The sequence below is a fragment of the Acomys minous genome, assembly GCF_964271855.1.
Source record: "Acomys minous genome assembly, chromosome: 5".
Lineage (NCBI taxonomy): Eukaryota > Metazoa > Chordata > Mammalia > Rodentia > Muridae > Acomys > Acomys minous.
Genome location: NC_140494.1, coordinates 95,790,828 through 95,811,649, shown reverse-complemented (window position 1 = coordinate 95,811,649; position 20,822 = coordinate 95,790,828). Strand labels below are relative to the sequence as shown.

Sequence of the window (20,822 nt, the reverse complement as noted above, 5' to 3'; positions counted from 1 at the left end):
TTATATGGAGTTTTAGTGGGAATATTAGATGGCTAAGGGCTACAATTATCTGGAGGTTTCTGTAGATTAGATGAAGAATGATTCATAGTCAAGATATAATTGGATGTGGACACTGGACAGCTTACATATGGTCCTTCCCTGTACTGTGGGCATCTTCCACCATGGGACTTGGGTTCTGAGAGGGAACATTTTTAAGAAGGAGCCTATAGAAATAGAAGTTCTCAGAAGCCCAGGAGGCATCTGAATGGGCTTTTTACTGTAGCCTAGGAAGCTATGTAGCATTACATTCAGTGAGCTCTATTTATACAGGTAGGAACAACCTGTTGTTGACCCAACCAGTTGTTGGCTGAAGCCACTCTGATAGCAATTGGGCTAGGCACCAATCTATGAGTAAAGGCGAATATCATTAGGAATCATTTTATTGACCTTTTTTTTGATGGTGCTATTTGGTTCTATCCTAGGTCTCTGGGCTATACAGCCTCTGGGTCCTGGCCCTCCAGGCAGTGTCTGGTGGGCGCCTCTTTCTCATGATATGGGTTTCAAGCTGGGCCAGTCATTGACTGGTCACTCCAATTTCTGCACCACCTTTATCCATCATATCTTGTAGGTAGAACAATTTGTAGGTCAAAGGTTGTGTGCCTGGCTTGGCATCCCAACCCCTCTTCTGAAGTCTTGCCTGGTTCCAGGAGATTGCAAGTTCAAGCTCCATATCCCCCATTGCTAGGAGTCTTAGCTAGGCTCACCCTCATAGAGTCCTGGGAATTCCTATTGCACTAGGTTTCTAGTTTGTCTCAGAACTTCTTAGTATTGTCTCTATTAGCCACCCCCTCAAGTGATCCCTCTTGTTCTCCTGTCCATCTGTCCCCTTACCCCCTGCCTCCTCTCTACCTAGAATGACTTTTATTTCTCCCTCCCAGGGAGATTCACACATACCCACTCCCCTTGAGCCCTCCTTATTATTTAGCTTCTGTTGGTCTATGGATTGCACCTTTATTTTACAGCTAATACCCACTTAGTGGGTATATATGATGTTTGACATTCTAAGTCTGAGTTACTTCGTTCAAGCTGATTTTTTTTTAAAGTTCCACCCATCTGCCTGCAAATTTAAAGATTTCCTTATTTTAAACAGCTGAGTAATACTCCATTGTGTAAGTGCATTGCATGTTCTTTATTCTGCAGTTGAGCGACATCTGGGTTACATCTAGTTTCTGGCTATTATGAGTAAAGCTGCTATGAACATAGTTGGGCAAGTGTCCTTGTGGTTTGATGGAGGGTCCTTTGGGTATATGTCTAGGAGCAGTTTAGCTGGGTCTTGAGATAGGTCAATTTCCAAATTGTAGAAAAACAGTCATCTTGATTTTCATAGCTGTTGTACAAATTTACACTCCCACCAGCAATGGAGGAGTAGTTCCCTTGCTCCACATCCCAACCCGCTTGTGATTTTGATCGTAGCCATTCTGACAGGTGTAAGATGGAATCTCAGAGTCATTTTTATTTGCATTTCCCTGATGGCTATGGAGGTTCTTTATACACACATCAACAAACTAAATAATACAATTAAATAATGAGGTACGTATCTAAACAAAGAATTCTTAGCAGAACAATCTCAAATGACTGGGAAACACTAAAGGAAATATTCTTTATATATTTTGGCAGTTTGCCATTTGTCAGATGTGGGGTTGGTGAAGATTTTTTTTTTATTCTGTAGACTGCCATTTTATTCTACTGAATAATGTCCCTTGCTTCACAGAAGCTTTTTAATTTCATGAGGTCTCATTTATTAATTGTTAATCTTAGTGCCTGAGCTGTTGGTGTTCTGTTCAGGAAGTTGTCTCCTGTTCCGACACATTTAAGGCTATTCCCTACTTTCTCGTCTATTGGTTCAGTGTGTTAGATTTGGTCTATTTGGACTTGAGTTTTGTGTGTTATGTATGCATAGTGTTATGTATGCATAGAGTGATAAGTATGCATAGATTTGCATTCTTCTACATGTAGATATCTAGTTAGACTAGCACCATTAGTTGAAGATATCAAAAGATGGGAAGATCTCCTAAATTCATGGATTGGCAGGATTACCAATAAAAACGGTCATCTTACCAAAAGCAATCTACAGATTCAATGCAGTTATTGAATTATTTTAAGATTCTCTGACGTTAGACTTTCCTACATCTAGTTTATCATTTTTCCTTCAAAGCTTTTTGGTTCCTATTATGAATAATATGTTTGATTTTTTTTTATTTCTTGTTTTGGGGAATACCACTGGTATAAAATGCAGTATCCTAAGCATCCCTCTTTGTCCATGTAGCTGATTCAGTGCTTTCAGAACCCCTCTTTGTTATAGATGCAGCTTGTGTACTGAGATGAGACTGTGCTCGGATGACTTGCTCCTTTAATAATAGCATGGAGGGCATATTCCACACACTGTGTTATATCCCAAACATGGAACATGAATATAGCAAACAATTTAAGAATGCTTAACCAACCAAAAAAAAAAGTATCTAGAAACAAACAGTAAACAGACAATTAAAAGTCAGTCAGGGTAATAAAAAAAAAAACCTCAATAGATAAATACAGTGTAGGAAGGTGCCAGATATGACGGAGGAAGTGTATCAGGGATCATGACAGCAAAGACACATGGCTTTCCCTCTGCAGCAGTCAGTCAAGAGTCTACTGGGAATGTAGACATGTCTGGCGGTAAATCAGGAGGCAGGTGCTATTGAGCAGTAAGTACAGACTTAAAGATGGCTCCTGGCAACGGAAGCACAGGAAGTGACCTATTTCTACAAGATATGACCCAAATGCATCAGAACACTATGCTTTGTCTCCCCTTTATCTCTTTTCTTTTCTGATTCATCTTTTTTATGCCCAGAAACATTTTCCTGAGTCTTGAGTCTTTGTTCTCTTGAACGTTCTCTGGCCTAGACTATTGTCCCAATTGGCTTATTTGAATATTTTATTTTATAAGTTTAGACTTCCCTTTATATGCTTAGATGCATTTTCTGGGCCCAGACACAAAGCCTGCCAAGTGCACTTCCCGTGTCTTTGTTTGCTTCCCTTTGGGTTTTTGCCGTAGATGCTGGAAAGCTGAAGGGCTCCCACAGACTCTACCATTTTGGACCACATCACTGCTGCTCACTAGGGAAGCAATAAAGCCCAGCTCATTTGCATGAATCTCTGCAGTGGCTCTTTTGACCTCAGGGCTGTTAGAAGTACTCATTAGATCCTCTTTAATTAAATATGTAACACACATCATGCCATCAAGAATAAAAAAAGATAGAAAAATACAAATCTAACAACAGCTCCTGCACCTAATTAAAAGCAGGCTGTCTTTGCCTCAGAGCAAACTGGGGACAGTGCTTTTATCCTGGCCACAGCTATGGAACCCCTGGTGCCAAAACCCAGGAGGCAAGGACATGGGACTTTGGATGTGCCAAGGGGAGGGGTCTGAGCTTTGCTGGGTGATACAGGCTCCCTTGCCTCTCGGTAGGTGGGATCTAATTTCAGCTCCTGTTATGTGACTCAAGGTGAAGACCAGCTTCAGGAGATTTTCATCCCTCTTTTCAAATGCTCTTCTAGTGAATGCCATCTAGAGGAATTGCAGGTAAACAGAACGTGGACACAGTGGGATGGACTCATTAGAGAAAAATCTTTTAAAAACCCTTAAAAAAAACCCGCGAAGAAAATGAGCTGCACACATCAGTTGCTTTTCTGTGACTGATGAAAAGTGAAGGAGCAGGTTGTGTGGAACATGGGGGCAGGCTTCTCGAGAGCCTTAATTTTGTACAGAGCCGAAGACTGAAAATAGTAAATCCAAGTAGGAGACTTGTTTGCTCACTTTCTCATAATCCGTTTCATAGATACCCCCGAGTCTTCCTCTTCCCCTCTCCTAATTTTCTATCCACTCCACTTTCTTTTAAGAAAATTCTGTAAAAAATCTCTCTGCCTCTTCCTGTGGGCTCCTTATAAGATTGTCAAAACAGTTTTCTGATGCTCAAAGGATTCAGAGCATCATTTTCAGTGACAGCAGCCCATGAACTGTTATGCTGCTGGCAGAAGGGCTAGGCAGGACAGGTGGCTGGAACTTACCTGTGTCCTGAGAGTCTATTCTTGCACTTGGTTTATTTGTATAGCCCGGAAGGAGTGAGGGCACTTTAAGTGCTGCTTTTTCCACACACCAGAATTTCTGGTTCCTCTTTAAGCTTTGCCGTGAAAGGTTTTGTTTCTGCTTCATTGCTAGTCATAGTGTTTTAATTCAAACCCTCATGTCATGTAGCATCCTAACAGAGACAGGAGGAGAAGGAGATTCATGGCATCTGCTTGATCATGGTTGCTGCCAGCTCTTTGGGCACAGGAGCTATTGAATCTACGAAGATCCTTCAACCACAGACATACTTGTGGAGCAAGTAATGTCTGTGGCCCTGTTCTTTGCCACGCCCTGTTTGAAATGCCAGGGACCCAGCAGCAAAGAGAAGAAATGTGAATGGTTTCTTGATGCTCAATGATCAAAAACTGGTTGAAAATCAAATGCTTTGTGACTCTGAAGTGCGTCCAGCAGATGCCACCCATGTGGTATTATGTGAGCACTCTGTGTGCGTACCTCACATTGTGCCACGTAACATGTGTAAACACTGAGACACCCCAGCTCACATTCCAGACTATTGAGTGTTATCCATTGTGATGTGTTTTACTGTAAATACTATGTCTTCTGCTCTTATGGAAGTACCATGGTCTAATTATGGAAAACAAAGATTTTTGAGTGTTTTCCTACCATCATTTCTCAGCGTGTCAGTATCAAATTAGTATATCTTTGGATTACACCGTGTTAAAATATTTGATTTGAAAAATTGCTTCTTTGAGTTGCTGACTTGAGTTTTATTTTTAAAAAATCACCAAATGAATTTTGGCTTGGGATTAGGACAAAATTTCAAACAATTTCTGAAATACCCCTAATTGGTACTTTTGCCATTTTGTATTATTTATTTGTGCAAAGCGGTGTTTTCAACATTGACAGTTTTAAATAAAAATATTGGTTAACTCTGAAGACCACTGAAGATTTTTAATTCTTTATGTAAAAATAAACAAGCCCATATAATTCATTATCATGCAATTTGATTTCATCTTTAATAAATACAAATATGTATAAAAAGAATTATTTTAAAATGAATGCCTTTATGATCATTGCTGAGTGTTTGATTTGCAATAGTGATTTTTTTATAGCTACGGTTCTATTTTCATTTCTGTTTCTGTGGAGAAAGTGCCCTGATCAAAACTAACTTAAATGATATCAAAGGGTTTATTTTGTGTATGATTGAAATTTATAGTCCATCCTTGAGAAGGAATCACTGTAGGAACTCAATCACCTGGTCACATCATATCCAGAGAGAAATGAATGGGCCTATGTTTTCTGTTTTTGATGTCGCTTATGCTCAGGAGCTTTGTTCACTTATGTAGATCAGCGCTAACTGCCAAGAGAATGACGCCACCCACAGTGGCTTAAGTTTTCCCATATCAATAAATAATCAAGATAGTTCCCCATTAACATGCCTGTACTCAACTGATCCAGGTGATATTTCATCTGAGGCTTTCTTCTTAGATATTCTAGTTTGCTTTTCTGTTTCTACGATAAAACACTGATTAAAAAAAAAACAACTTGGAGAGGAACAGGCTTATTTGCTTTATGGGTTATAGTTTATAATGAGCAGTGTGTATGGGGGCTGGGGGTGAGAAGATAGCAGAAACTCAAGGCAGAAACATAGAGGCAGAAATGACTTGGCCTCTGTGCCTCACTCAGCTTTTATTTCTCATACAACACAGCATAACCTGCTAGGAATCAATCATCAATTTAAATCATCAATTTAAAAAAAATGTTCCACAGACGTGTCTTCAGGCCAATATGATAGAGGCAATTCTTTAACTGGGGCTTTGTCCTCCCAGGCTGTTCTAGTTTGTGTCCAATGTACACAACCAACCAGCATACCAGGTACTTATAGGTTATAGCAAACAGACATTTAAAGCTAATGAGTACATCTATTCTTGAGTCATGTAAAAACTTCTCAGTTGAAAGAGTTTTCAAGTGAAAAAAGCTTAAAAACCTTGTTCTAGTGTCATAAAATAATAACAAAACTGAACCCAACTATAAAACCTCAGAATATCAATGGAGAAAAACAAGGCAGTTAAAGCCACAAGAAGTGACAGTAGCATATACATGATGATTGGGAAAGCCTCTCTGTTTTGAGAAAAGATTCACATGACATGAAGCTATGTGAATGTCTTTGGGAAGACAGGATGGGCAGAATATTTAAAGGTGACTTTTTCAGCTAGAATAGTCTCAATTGACAGAGAGACAGCAGGATTCTTCTGAAGAATCAATTTCATGTTTATAACACTGCAACTTCTTTGTACCGCATCCATGTTTTCATTGTCATGGACAAATACTTTTAACGGGCAAAGCGATGATTAACTTCTATCATATTGATTGCTGGGAGGTAGATTGGAAAAAAAAGACCAAAAAACACTAGAGATGAATACAGAGCTGTCGGACTACAGGAGCCCTCTGTGAGAGTCCTGAACACATCATCATGAAACCTTCAAGATGGAGGACAGACACAGAGAGGCAAGAGGGTAAAACAGTAATAACTCGTCAGGAATTCCCCCTTGAAACTGAGGTCTTTCCCATCTAGACTTATGTGTGTCCCCTGGATGATGCACCTCTAAGCACAGTGTTCATCCCCCATCTTTCACATATCAGATGAAAGCTCTGTGTTCCAAATTGTTCAAACTCTCTTTACATGTTCTTTTTTCTAATACCTTATCATCAACTTTATGGATTATACTTTCAAAGTATCTTCACCACCTGCATACATACATACAGCAGCTCTGGCCCAAACCCTCCTCTCTCTTCTCACTGAAGCTGGCTCCTGGCCAGTCTGACTTGTTTCTATCCTTGCTGATTCCTAGTCCCACCGAGACTCAGGTAGCAGGATAGTGCCTTAAAAAAAAACGATGTGAAATCACACAACTCCTCAAAACTGCGAAGCGGCTTTCCTTTTCTTTCAGAGTAAATTCCCAGATTCCTCAGACTGTGAGGTACCTCCCCTGGGATACCTTTGCCATTGTGACATCACCTACCTGAACTATTCCCTTTGGATACTCTGCTCTTATCATTGCAGACTGAAAAAGATGCTCACATTAGAGATCCATTGTTGAGCATATGTACTGCAAACAGAGGATGATATACCTCTGTAATACTATAATATATATTTAATACTATGATAGTCAGTGTTTAATTTGTGGTTTGAAAACTCTGATATTACCTTATAATTCTCAAACCCTTAGAGCATCCTCCCATCTTATTTTTTTAAAAATCGCTATAGATATTAAATTAGTTCTAATATTAATGCTATTTTTCACATGTTAAATATACACAATCTCATCTACTTTAATCTTATAAGGCTTAATAGAGCTTTAATGCAATCTCCCTGCCCCAGATAGCTTGACCTCTGCAGCAGCTAACTCACTTGCTATTCACAATATTAATAAAAAACTATCCAGTTATGCTGTGTATAGTTTAAGCTTTTTATTTTGAAATATATCAGAGTCACAGAAGACCCCACATAAACATATAATTGCATAGCTAACCATAACAATGCTTATAAAGCAACTAACATGTTTAAGAATGCATCATTGCCAGTTCCCTAGGAACCCTTTTTGTGGGTCAAACATTGAGTTACACCCATTGCCTCTTCCCAAGGCCAAAGGTGGTAGTAATAATGATGATGATGATTTACAGTCTTCATTTTTTTCTAGATTCATTTTTGTTTATATCTTGAATGACCCATACTTCATTTTTAAAATCTGAAACATATAGGGTTAGAATCTGAATGTATTCTTTGGGATTGTTTCTTCACTCAGTTGTATGCTCAACTATTCATTTTTAGCATATCAACCTGCATAATTGCAAATAGATGAGTTTTTTTCAGTCCAACTTTAAGCCTCGTGTTTTCTGTAATATTCTCCTATCCTTCTACTAGATTCTATATAGTCTGCAAATAAAATTTTATTTTTCCTCATTTCCCAGGGACTCCTATATTCTATCTTGTAATATAATTTTTCATATTCTCTTATATTTACTCCTGGTTTATTGGTCTTTAAACGGCAGACTGTTTATCGCTGATTTTCTTGTTTTCAATAGCACTAGACTTAGAGAATATGCATAATTTATGATTATAAAATGCTTATTAAATGCATGATGCTGAGAACTACAGTATATATTTAGATGGCAGACCCTTTATTGCATATTCCCCAAAGTCTAGCTAGCTCAATAATAAATACATCTCATCTATTTCTCATCTCACTAGGCTATTGTACATGGTCGGCTAAGTGTTTGACTTCAATTACATTCTCAATAGCATTTTTCATCTCTCCAAAGCTATGTTTTGTATCTACTAACCTGCATCTGTCTAATAGTGAGATCTTTGCTCTAAAGAAAACAATTGGGTAAACAAAAGTGTAAGTGGGTGAAGGATTAATCAGAGTCAGGGCTCTTCAGTCTGTGCAGCTTGTGCTAAACAAATGCAATGAGGGGGAATCCAATAACAGAAGCATGAAGAGTAAGGCGCGCTCCCTGAGAGTGTGTGAAGACACAGCTGTGCTTACTCCAGCTTCTGTGACATCGCTGCACAATGGCTCCCATGGATGAATGTCCCGGAGCCCTGAGATGATTGCCTTTCTGAAACTCTTCTTCTGGAAGATGCCTCTGCCTCAGCTGAGCCCAGAAACAAGTGTATTTGAGAAAGCTCACATGAATTCCCTTAAGCTCAAAACATACTGAGCAAAACACAACCTCCTTCCGAAAAGGAAATGAAGTGTTTTATTTCTTTATTTATTAGATTTGTTACTAACCGTACCCTGTGCCAGAGGCCCTAAGGCAGAAAAACTTATTGTAAAATAATAGAGATAATTAAATTTTATATTATGAAACAGCAATCAATGCAGCAAAACTAGTATCACATCCACTGGGGATACTGAAACTAAAGAGGTGGGTTCTGTGAGATGTCCCAAGGCCAAACAGCACTGCTATCTCTATTTTCCTCTCTCCTCCTCATCCATTAATATTTATTAAGAATTGTGGGTGCTGAGCACCTTGCACATCTTGTTTTCTACAAATTAAGATGAGATCTCAATTACATAATAAAAGCTCTTTCCAAATAATACTCAATGTATTGACTCAGAAAGAACTTAAGAATATACACCATCACCCTAAGGTGAACTTGTAAACTTGGTGAATTTTGTTCCTGAGGAGCTGTTTGCTTCTTTGCTGTTCTAGTGCCCTTTCTGAACTTTCTTCCTCTGACTTCCCAGAGTTCACCCACGTTCTTCCTTGTTCGCCCATGTGGAATTTCATGTAGAAATCTCTGGGTCTATTCCAGTAATATTCCTAAACCTAACTTGACTCCTAAAGTTTGTGTGTTCATGATATGGCGTTTGCTTGTATTGGAAGTATCTTTTCTAAGGGATTTCCTGTAGGGATAACAATGCAAAAAGTTAAAACACTGGATTATAAATTTAAAAGATTTTTATTTGATATACATATTTTATATGATATACTCACCCATTGACCATATGACTTGAGGAAGCGTACTGAGTCACTTTTAGTTTTATTTTCAATTATACCTGGAAAAACCCTCTATCTTACTTTCTTTTTTTTTTTTTTTTTAACTTTGTGGATCACTTTATTTTTTCTATCTTACTTTCTATGAGAGCAAACTAGCAATGTGTGTGCTAGCTACTAAAGATATGCTCTCCCAGAAAGAAGAAGGGAGACCCTCCAAAACACAGTGGAATACCATTCCAAACACAAAGAGACTAAGGTCTGTAGCCACATAAATTTCTCTAAAAGAGTACTCCAACACTGGACTAATGGGGCTGAGCAAGTGGCTATATCATTATAGCAGTAGGAATACAGCAGCAGTGAGAAAGTTTATGGGGATTTTTAGAGCATCCACAAAAATCCCTGTGAAGTTTCAAGCCACACAATGTCTCATGTATATTTAAGATCCTAAAGGTGTTGCATATTTAGGCAACACCCATTCACACTGAGACACAGCTCTGTAGAAATTGGAGACATTGACACATGTGTAGAGATGTTTGATTTAAAATCATCTCCACAAAAGCATTCAAGGATATTGGACTTTTTGCTTTATCTTTGCTCTATATGGCTCCATTTGAGAATGTGAATGTCAGTTTCAGAACCTGAATTCCTGGGAAAACCAAGTTCAAGAAATTATAAGGAAATTCAAGGAAAGAAGATCTTTTCCAACCCTACAACAAAGGGCTAATATCTAAAATATATAAAGAACTCAATAAATTAAAGAACACCAAACCAAATAGCCCAATTGAGAAATGGGGTTCAAAGCTAAACATAGAATTTTCAACAGAAGAATGTCAAATGGCCGAGAAACGCTTAAAGAAATATTCAGCATCTTTAGTCATCAGGGAAATGCAATCAAAGTGACTCTGAGATTCCACCTTATACTGGCCAGAATAGCTAAGATCAAATACTCAAGTAACAGCACATGCTGGAGAGGATGTGGAGAAAGGGAAACACTCCTCCATTGCTGGTAGGAGTGCAAACTTGTACAACCACTTTGGAAATCAATCTGGTGCTTTCTCAGAAAATTGGGAAACGTGCTACCTCAAGACCCAGCTATACAACTCCTGAGCATATACCCAAAGATGCTTCACCATATAACAAGGGTATTTGCCCAGATATGTTCATAGTAGCCTTATGATGTCCCTCAACCAAAGAATGGATAAAGAAACTGTGGTACATTTATACAATGGAATACCACCCAGCTATTTAAAACAAGGAAATCTTGAAATTTGCAGGCAAATGGATGGAACTAGAAAAGATCATCCTGAGTGAGGTAACCTAGACCCAGAAAGACATCCGTGGTATATACTTACTTACAAGTGGACATTAGCCCAACATAGAAGGTAATGGAAGGACCCAGAGAGTTCAGGAGCCCCACAAGGAGACCATCAAGGCTGGCAGATCTGGATCTAAGGGGGCCTGCACAAACTGTTGCACCAACCAAGTAAACCTAGACCCTCTGCTCAGATGTAGCCAATGGACAGCTCATTCTTCATAGTTATGGGGGAGAGCAGGGACTGCCTCTGACATTAACTCTGGTGCCCCCAATTTGATCACTTTCCCTTGGTGGGCATTCAGGCTATCTGGATGAGACCAGATAAGCTGTGGTCATAGGGTAGGGGAGGATGTCCCCTTCTCTCAGAGGTCTTGGGGAGGGGAATAGGGCAAAAGAGAGAGGGAGGGTTGGAATGGAAAGATACAAGTGAGGGGATAACAATAGTGATGCAATCTGAATAAATTATAATTTAAAAAAGGAAAAAAGAAAAATAAAAAAGAAAGTGATCCTCCATTATCTTTATAAATATCTGTGAGTTGGCAGCAGAGTTGAACTCCAGGTACTTCTGTCTGAATACCAATTTACTGTGTTCTTTATTTTGTGATCAATTAAATCATTGGTAGTGGTAGTCTTCTCTCCTTACCTCCACCACTAGATAATAAAAATTACAACCACAGAAGGGATACTAAAGAAATTATCCCTCTTTCCGTGGAGTGACAAGCCAATGTCCAGCCAGAAGAATATCTTATGCTACCATGAGAAAGATAGCAATGTAGGGATGGCTCTATGGGCCTGAGAGGACAACATGATGCCAATGGCAACAAACACAGAAACGGTCAACACTCATTCAAGATGCCCATTGGAAGGCTACATAACCTCCCTGAGTACCTGTAGCATCAAACACTGAGTATTACTTATTTCACCAGGAAAAATAAATGTAATCAAACCAAAATGCCTTTATTCCATCTGAAAATCTGACAGGTGACCAAACAAGTAGGCCTTAAAAATATGTCTTTCCTATCTCCCCTATGACAACAATATCCAAAGGACATTAAAACCATCTAGAAGGATAATTATTACACTTATAGAAGTGTTGGAAAGAACAAAATATCCAGAATCACAGATTTAGGTCAATCATTTACCAGTTATGAGAGCTCAGTCTGGGAAAAGGATTCAGGAACCCCCATATATCAGGGATGTCATTAAGACTGGATACAATGTGTGCAAATGACATATAGCTGATGCATTGGAGAAACTCAATCATTTTTAACCATAGTTGTTATTTTGATCATGACTGGGAAAGGCTGCGGGAAGTAACCTGTTGACTACATTGACAAAATGGGAAAATTGTTTTTCTACATGATGACTCATGAAAGAATAATGTTGTCAGAGCAAATGGTGCAAGCTGCCAATCAAATACCTGGAAGAATATGGAAACACACCCATCAATGTGATCAGAATAAACAAGCATTTAAAGAAGGTGAAAAATTGCCCAGATGAAATGAAAGCAAAAGGTGTACCTCTTGGGTGGAGAAGTGATGAGAAAATGTTGATTGTAACAGGAACAACATTAGTGGGACTCATATATCTACATCTGCCAAACATTCTCAATAACCAAATACAGCTTTATATTTATGAATAAATACATGTGTGTTTGTATATAATATGTGTATACATGTAGACATATACAAGATTATGCATATATAATACTATTAAATATTTTGTGCAATTGCTGAAACTTCATGAGTTTTGATCATGGATACAATTTAGTAGTAGAGAGAGCATACCTGTTTTTAAAAGTAATAAAATATAAGAGCAAAAAAAAAAAATAGGTCATCTGTTAGCATACAGCACACCCATCATCTGCAATATCAGCAACAGGTTGGAGTCCTGAAAGGAAATGTATGAATCCAGTAGCAGAAATGAGAGAGAGCTGGATGATGGAGGACATGATCGGATCACCAGACGTAGCATAGAGATGTACCTTAGGCAGTACAAAACGTCTCAAGGAGGCAGCAGTGGTACTGGCTGCCTCGAATGCTTTCATCACTGAGCAAACACTTCTAAAAGTGAAGCACCTTGTTAATGCAAGCAATGGACCACTCTTATTTCAAATTTTAAAGAAAAAGAGAGCACTGCAGAGTTGGCTCAGAGGTTAGTTACTGCTGTTAAGAGGACCTGGATTTGACTTCCTATACCAATATTATGGCTGACAGCCATCTGTAACCCAGGTCCAGGGGATCCAATAGGCACACACATGTATGCAGGCAAACCATCCATATACACAAAGTAAAACAAATACATCTAAAGTTATTGTTAAGAAAGCCACAGAGAGGAAATTATTTTATTAATTTAATTCTAACCATGGCAGGGAGGGAATGGCTGTTGTCATGAGAGCAGCAGGGCCTTGAGAAAAGCAATTCTGCATTGTTCCAGAGAGCCTGGAAGAACACAGAACTGAATAATAATAATATAAAGGTAATCAGGAAACAAGAGTGGGTGTATAAACCATAAAAAAGATGGAACGATGATGACCTAAGAAGGATGGTTTGGTAAGAAGACTAGAGGAAATAATCCCATATAATGAGAAATTATTCTAATAATGGCAAAGAAATAATCTACAAATCTTAATGAACTGTCAAGCTGCAAGTTGGATTTCTATTTTAAAGGGACACATGCTAAATGTTGAATAAACATCAATGAAAGCCACAAAACAACAACTTAGAAGCCAGGGCATAGGAATGGTTTTTCAGAAGCTGAAATATTAAGTTAGACAAAGATTTGGATACGATGATTTTTAAAACACTGAGATTGCAAGGTGTGGTAGGACACAGGCCTGTGGCCCCACCTCTCAGGGAGGGAGAGGCAGGCAGATTTCTTGGTAGGTCAGCCTGGTCTACAAAATGAGTGTAGGACAGCCAAGGCTGTTTAACACCCTGTCTCAGCAAACAAACAAACAAACAAACAAACACTGAGATTTAAAAGCAACATAAAACTCATGGTGCTAAGGAAGGAAGATGTCTGAATATGAATTTCCCAGGAAATAGCATCAGAGAAAAGGCTTGCATACTAGGAAAGTGTTCACAAGCAACCCTAAAAAGGCAGTCACAAGCACCACAGGAAGAGGGGAAGTCACAGAAGAATGCAGGGTAGAGTTGGTCACTGTTGAGTTGCCTGCCAGAAATTGATGTTGTGACCCTATTGCCGAAGACATCACACACATTAGTCATAGGACATGGAGAAATCACGTCAGTACTAATTGGGAAACTTCCTCTATGATGGCTGAATCTCATAGTACTGGAAGTTACGAAGCAGGCCACTAGAGAGGGAAATGTCATTAACAGTCTTATCCAAGTGTACATACGGTGAACTGCAATCATAACCAGCATGGCAATATATTCCCATTGATGTAATAGTGGCATGGAACTTATAGAGGTAAAACTGCCTTCTGGTTGGATTTGAAGCCTTCACAGGAAGAAAAACATGCCAGGCACAGACATTCTGGCTAAGAATCCATGGTTGGGGAGATCATAGGCCCCAGGGCTGAATCTACTTACTATTACTCTGCTGAATGACATAGTACCAACTGCCCTCTAAATCAGTGTTTCTCTACTCATAGATTAGTGCCTTTCTCAAACCACATTGGGGATTTTTCTCTGAGATGTGGATGAGAGTTAATGGAGAAACTCAAAACTGGTAAAAATAAAAGACCTCAGTGTCGGTGGAATGCTCAGCCACAAATGGGAAATGTTTATCACCCTCTTAAGGCTCAGGAACCATCTTGGAAGAGGGAGAAGAAAGCCAAAAGTCAAAGAACTTGAACAGAACAATGTCTCCTGACCATGGTGGGATGGCTGTACTCACGATCTCACCCCAGCTGCAGTCGCCTGCAGTAGATCATGCTAGTTCACACTCCAGCACAAAGTGTGAAATGGTCCAGGAGCTAGCACCTCTGAGGGAGGATACTGGATGGCTTCTGGGGAAAGATGAGTCAGTTTTCTTCAAGGATGTGGCTCCTGGTAGGTCTCCCATTCTCCAGAGGATGAAGTCATACCCAGGAGTGTATGAGCACCACAATTAGAGTCAAATAGTAAAACAAAAGCAAGAGCCAAAATAGGACATAAAGTTGAGATGAACCTGGGAGGAGTTAGGATTGAATATGATCACACTAGATTGTATGAGATTCTCAAAGAGCAATAAAAGTATTCTAAGAAACTACACCCATATGCCTTGGAAGAAGCTTTGGGAGTCTCTGTCTGGATGTCTAGCCTTGAGAGCAGGTTGTTTAATCTATCAGATCTGGCTGTTGAGTGGGGAAGCATGTTGGAGAGCCTTCCTGCATGGAGCTCATTTCTCTACACTTGTAGCTTGGTCTTGCTTGGGGGAGGGGACGTAGCAAGCAGGTGCATGCACTACTGAAATCTTCCGGTAGGTTCCTTGGGATGCAGCTACTGCCAGAATAAAGGATAAAACCTAGGGAATCTATCCAAGCCTAGTCTACCCCTGTCACAATGTGTGTGCGTGTGTGCGTGCGTGCGTGTGTGTGTGTGTGTGTGTGTGTGTGTGTGTAGATGTGGACAATGCCAGTATAGGGCTTATGCTCTTTGAAATGCATTGTTGTAATGCATACAGAAAGCAGAGAGGGAATGTTAAACCACTGAACTACAACTGCTAGAATAAGGTGAAAGGTAAAAAGTACAGTTGAATAGAGTAGGGTCCACTTTCAAGTGTCTGCCACCTAGTACGCCCAAAGCCACGGATTCCATCCTCAGGAAACTTCCTACCCCCTAAAAATACTGTGCTGTTTCCTGATGAGTCCAGTTTGTTTCCCTGTGATCTTCAAGAAGACATCCAAACAGGGAACACTAAAAAATAAAATAAGATAATAGCGAGGCAGGCATGGTGTGCTAACTAGTTTTATGTCAACTTGACACAAGATAGTCATTTAGGAAGAGTAAATCTCAACTGAGAAAGTGACCTGGCAAAACTGGACAGTGGGCAAGCCTGTGGTCCATTTTCTGGATTGGTGATTGATGGGGCAGGACTCAGATGGTTGTGGGTGGTGCTATTCCTAGGCAGTGTAAGAGGCTGAGCAAGCCTCTGGGAGTAAGCTGGTAAGCAGGATCCCTTTGTGGCCTCTGCATTAGCTTCTGCCTCCAGGTTTCTGCCTACATGAGTTTGTGGGCTGACTTTCTTTGATGATCTGGAAGTATAAATGAAACAAACCCTTTCTTTTCTTTCTCAGTTTGCTTTTGTTGGTTGTGTTTTTATTTTTTATTTTTTTTTTCTGCACAGCAATAGAAACCATAACTAAGACACATGATGACATGCTCTGATAATCCCACAACTAAGGAGGCAGAGGTAAGAGGATCAAGGGTTCAAAGCCAGCCTCGGTTACATAAGACACCATCTCAAAAAAGAAGTGAGAAACCTCAAGTCAAATCACCAGCTAATTGTGAAACAGTGTGTACAGCGAATAAAATATTTAGGAAAACACTTCCACTCTGTTTTTAAAAAGGTGGGCACTTGTGTGATGTGCTTGGCTGTACCCATTGTGGGCTTGGGAGGTGTTTTAGGTTTCTATGCCTGTGTTTTTAGTTCTTGCTTTATGGCATCATCCACACATCTTCACAGCTGTGTCCGCAGCACCTAGATGTGAGGTTGGCACAGAGAAACCGCTCAATATCATTTTGTAAATGATCAAATGACTAAAACGCCATTATTATGGTAGAACATTAAAATATAACTTGAAAGTGTGTAATTTTGATATTGTAACAAGTTTTAAATTGAAAATATATTGATCTCTCTCTATGGTACACAAAATATAGATCTCACTCTCAAATTTCAGTGAATAATTATAAAAATTGATTACATTATAGCTCACAAATAAAGTACATATCACAAATTGAATAAGAAAATATCTGGTTGCCGTATAATGCATGTAAATTAATAACCAAAGCTTTAAAAATCAAACAGAAATAAGACCTAGCAATTGGTAATTTAAAACATTCTTTAAAAAACCTATTAGGACAAACAAGAAGAAATCAAAATTGCAATGATAGGCTATTTAGGAAATAATAGAAATAAAAATACGTTATTATACTGCAACGCAGCTGAAGTTATTCTCAGAGGCAATAATCTTAAATGCTTTCATTATTAAAATAATAATAAAATAAAGAAATATAGCAATCAACTCTGTGACTTTTAAAAAGGAACCACAGAATACACCTAAAGAAACAGAAGAGAACATACAACAAGGACAGAGAGATTTTTAATGGATTCAAAAATGAAAAAAATGTAACTTCTCAGTAAATCTAAGAGCTTTTCTTTAAACACAATGCAGCAATATCAATGAAAAAAGGCAAAAGGCGAGCCTAGCCAAGATAAAAGAAAGGAAATAAACACAGTTTTTGATGTGAGAACACAAGAGAGGATAAATTTCTAAGTCAAGAAGACATGACTCACACTACACAGTAGATATTTTTTTAAATAAATTATTTCCTTGGGAAAAAATTCGATGTCCAACATTTAACTAAAAAAAGTAGAAAATTTGGTTTGACCAAAAATAGAAAGTAAATGATTTTTTAAAATCTTTAATAGCAGACCCATGTTCAAATAATTTTACTGTTAGAATTTCACAGAGCACATAATTTTGATTCCACCCACAATTTTCAAAAACATTTAGAGAGACTTCTATTTGTTTCATTGCTTTCAATAGCTCCACCACCCAAAAATAAAATAAAATAAAAGCAGGAAAGCTACTAACCTGCACTCCTGGAATAGTCAGATAATCAAGTTTACTCCTTCTCAAGTCTCTGAGGGAGTTGAACATGAGGTAGCTTAGTTTTACAATAAAGCTTAATTGTTTAAGGTTAAGATGTTTTTAGGTCTAGATAGGTGATCTAAGTTGATGATGACAATATGTGATGGAGATTGATTTACATTCAGAAATTTAGATGCACCAAGATAGGAAAGATGTCTTCTTCAAGGCTGTCAAGTACAGATAGCCAAAACACTAAGAATGTAACATTTATATAATTCTTGATTGTGTCACGGTTCTTCTTGCCATAGATAATCTAATATATATATATATATATATATATATATATATATATATATATAATGTATATGTACAAAAATAAAATAATTTTTAAAAAAGCAGAAAGCAACATCTTCCAGAGACTGGCAAGTGTCTAAATAGACGTTCTCTGATTGCTTATTGATGTAAAACACTTAAACTGTTACCAAATCAAATTTGGCACTGTCTCCAGATAATCACAAGCCATGACCAAGTAGGATTAGTCCTGAGATTAAAGAGCTGGCTTATTGTGGTTATAATGTATGGCAGTACAGAATCTCATGTAAAATAATGTATCACTAATCAGAAAAATGCTGATAATATTTGATGGCAATCAATTCACTTTCTGATTTTTCTCTTTAATCCTTCTTTTTCCCCTGTATTTAAGAAGCAGAAACACATCTGAGAGACTAGGTTCTGAAGATTAATCTTTTGATTACGGAAGAGTGTCTATCAGAGACTGACAGGTAATATGGCAGTTCCATTAGACACAAACTTATGTCTGTCTTCTCTGCTGCTTAATATTGTTCATTTATAATCAGAAAACAAAACAAAGAAGGGAGAAACAGAGGCAAAGAAAGGAGAGAAAAACAATCCTATCAATAGATCTGGCAAAAGGATAACTTTGAACTGCATTCAAATGACTTGGTAGAAGTACTTTTTATCCCTGGTTATGGGAAAAAATGTGGCAACAGCTGGGCAGCCAATTGTGATGGCCTTTGAGGAACAGCCAGCTACTGGCTGTTGGAGATACACAAAGTCTGTTTTAATTATTTTTCTGTTTAATTTCTCTGATGACCTGTCCATTGGTGAGAGTAGGATATTGAAGTCTCACATTATTAATGTGTGGGGTTAAACATGTGATTTAGGCTTTAGTAACCTTTCTTTTGCAAATCTTGGTGCCCTTGTATTTGGGGCATAGATGTTCAGAATTGAGATGTGTAATGGGAAATTTTAGTGTCTCTAAACACTCACATTATGTAAACATGTTTTTTGTTTTAATCCCAAGAATAGGATATGGGTTGATTCAGATTGTCCAGAAGAGCAACCAACCTATTTGCCTCATGCAGCTTCTGAAAGGGGTCAGCTACAGATTGTTTAATTATGAGGAATCTTGAAAAGGGAATAAAAGCCAAAGCACAGAGGAAGTTGGGGCCTCCGAGAAAGAAGAAGTTGCTCCCCCCCTGCTGCTCCTCATTGTTGTGATGCAGTTTGACAAGAAGAAGATGGAGATGCCCTGAAATGAAGATTGGGTTTTTCTCAAGGACCCTGATGACCCTAAACAGCAAGAAGTAGCTAAAGAGAATTCCAACCCCTCTCCCCACTGATCTTCTTTCTCTCCTACCTGGTATTGGAATGTTGGAAGGGATTGAGGTGGAAAAGGAAGAAAAGGATATAATAAACTGCAATAAAATAAAATAGTTTTTTTTTTTAAAAAAAGGTGCCTACAAGTAGTGCCCTGACATAGGGCTTGGAATAATGGAAAACCTGCTTTCTAATGCTGTAGAGGGACACCATGGTACTAAGGGATGACTATAGTGTTTAAGGACATGCGTGAAAGGTTTACTGCAGCTTCTGCCACTGGGTACTCTTGCTTTCCTTCTAGAGGGAATTTTCTGGTTTTGCTTCATCTTCTTCCTGTATCCCAGTTTTAAAAAGGTTGGAGGAATGGTTGAACAACTGGCAAAGTTGTGAATGGATATGGAGGGGTCTGAGAAACAAAATTAGGTAACGTAGAACAACTGGAATTGTCACTCATTTCTCTCATTTTTGAAAGGATTGCAGAGCTGGCTGTGCAACTACACAGTCCATGGGTAGAGATGGAAGTGCTTGGGAAGTGAATAGCGCCCCTGGAGAAAGGAGAAGAAGAGGGTTTGGGTCTGGTAACCAAGATCCAGAGTTTCCTGAAAGTCTCACCTTGCCCTGCTCTGCACATTTTTGGTGTCAAGTTCCCACAGCCCCTGGGCAGGCTGGGGAGTCAGGAGGAGCAGAAGGCCATACAGAACAAAAGGCTTAAAGAGAAACATTCCGCTTCAATAGAAAAGGTCAAACTATGGCAACAGCCAAGGAAAATATAGGCAGTCAACTTCGAACCCCTATCCAGACTAGCCGATGGACAGGACATTCTCCACCGTTAAGTGGAGAAGGAGATCTGACTTTCACACAAACTCTGGTGCCCCATATTTGACCATGTCCTTTGGATGGAGACGCCTGGTGGCACTCAGAGGAAGGATAATAGGTCACCAAGGAGAGACTTGATACCCTATGAACATATACAGGGGGAGGAGGTCCCCCTCAGTCACAGACATAGGGGAGGGGAGTAGGGGGGGAGGTGGGAGGAAGGGAGGAATGGGAGGATACAAGGGATGGGCTAACAACTGAGATGTAATATGAATAAATTAATTTAAAAAAAGAAAAGGTTAATCTTCAGCAAGCTGAGCTGCCAGAGGAGCAGCCTCCTGTTAAAAAATTATCTACTTGGGCTGGAGAGATGGCTCAGAGGTTAAAGACACTGACTGCTCTTCCAGAGGTCCTGAGTTCAATTCCCAGCAACCACAGGGTGGCTCAAAACCATCTATAGTGTGATCTGACGCTTTCTGGCTTTCAGGTGTACATGCAGGCAGAGCACTATATACATAATAATAAATAAATCTTTTAAAAAGTAAAAAGGAAAATTATTTAAAAACAGAGAGATTACCATCATTAGCTATCTCACAGCCACCAAAAGACTTAGATAGCAGATTGCTGGATGCCTCATTTGTGGTGAATTTGAAAAGACATTGCTTCCTCTACACCTGAGATTCTCTTCTCCATCT

General features: G+C 38.9%; 1 pseudogene across 1 annotated transcript in view; it reads right to left on the bottom strand.

The window, feature by feature from the left end:
- The window catches only part of LOC311598416 (large ribosomal subunit protein uL6-like), a 54,511-nt pseudogene extending 50,280 nt beyond the window's left edge, over positions 1-4,231 (bottom strand). Inside the window, exon 1 of the transcript in view lies at positions 4,087-4,231. The product of the transcript in view is annotated as a large ribosomal subunit protein uL6-like (transcript). The remainder of the gene's footprint in view (positions 1-4,086) is intronic.
- Between the last annotated feature and the right edge of the window lie 16,591 nt (positions 4,232-20,822).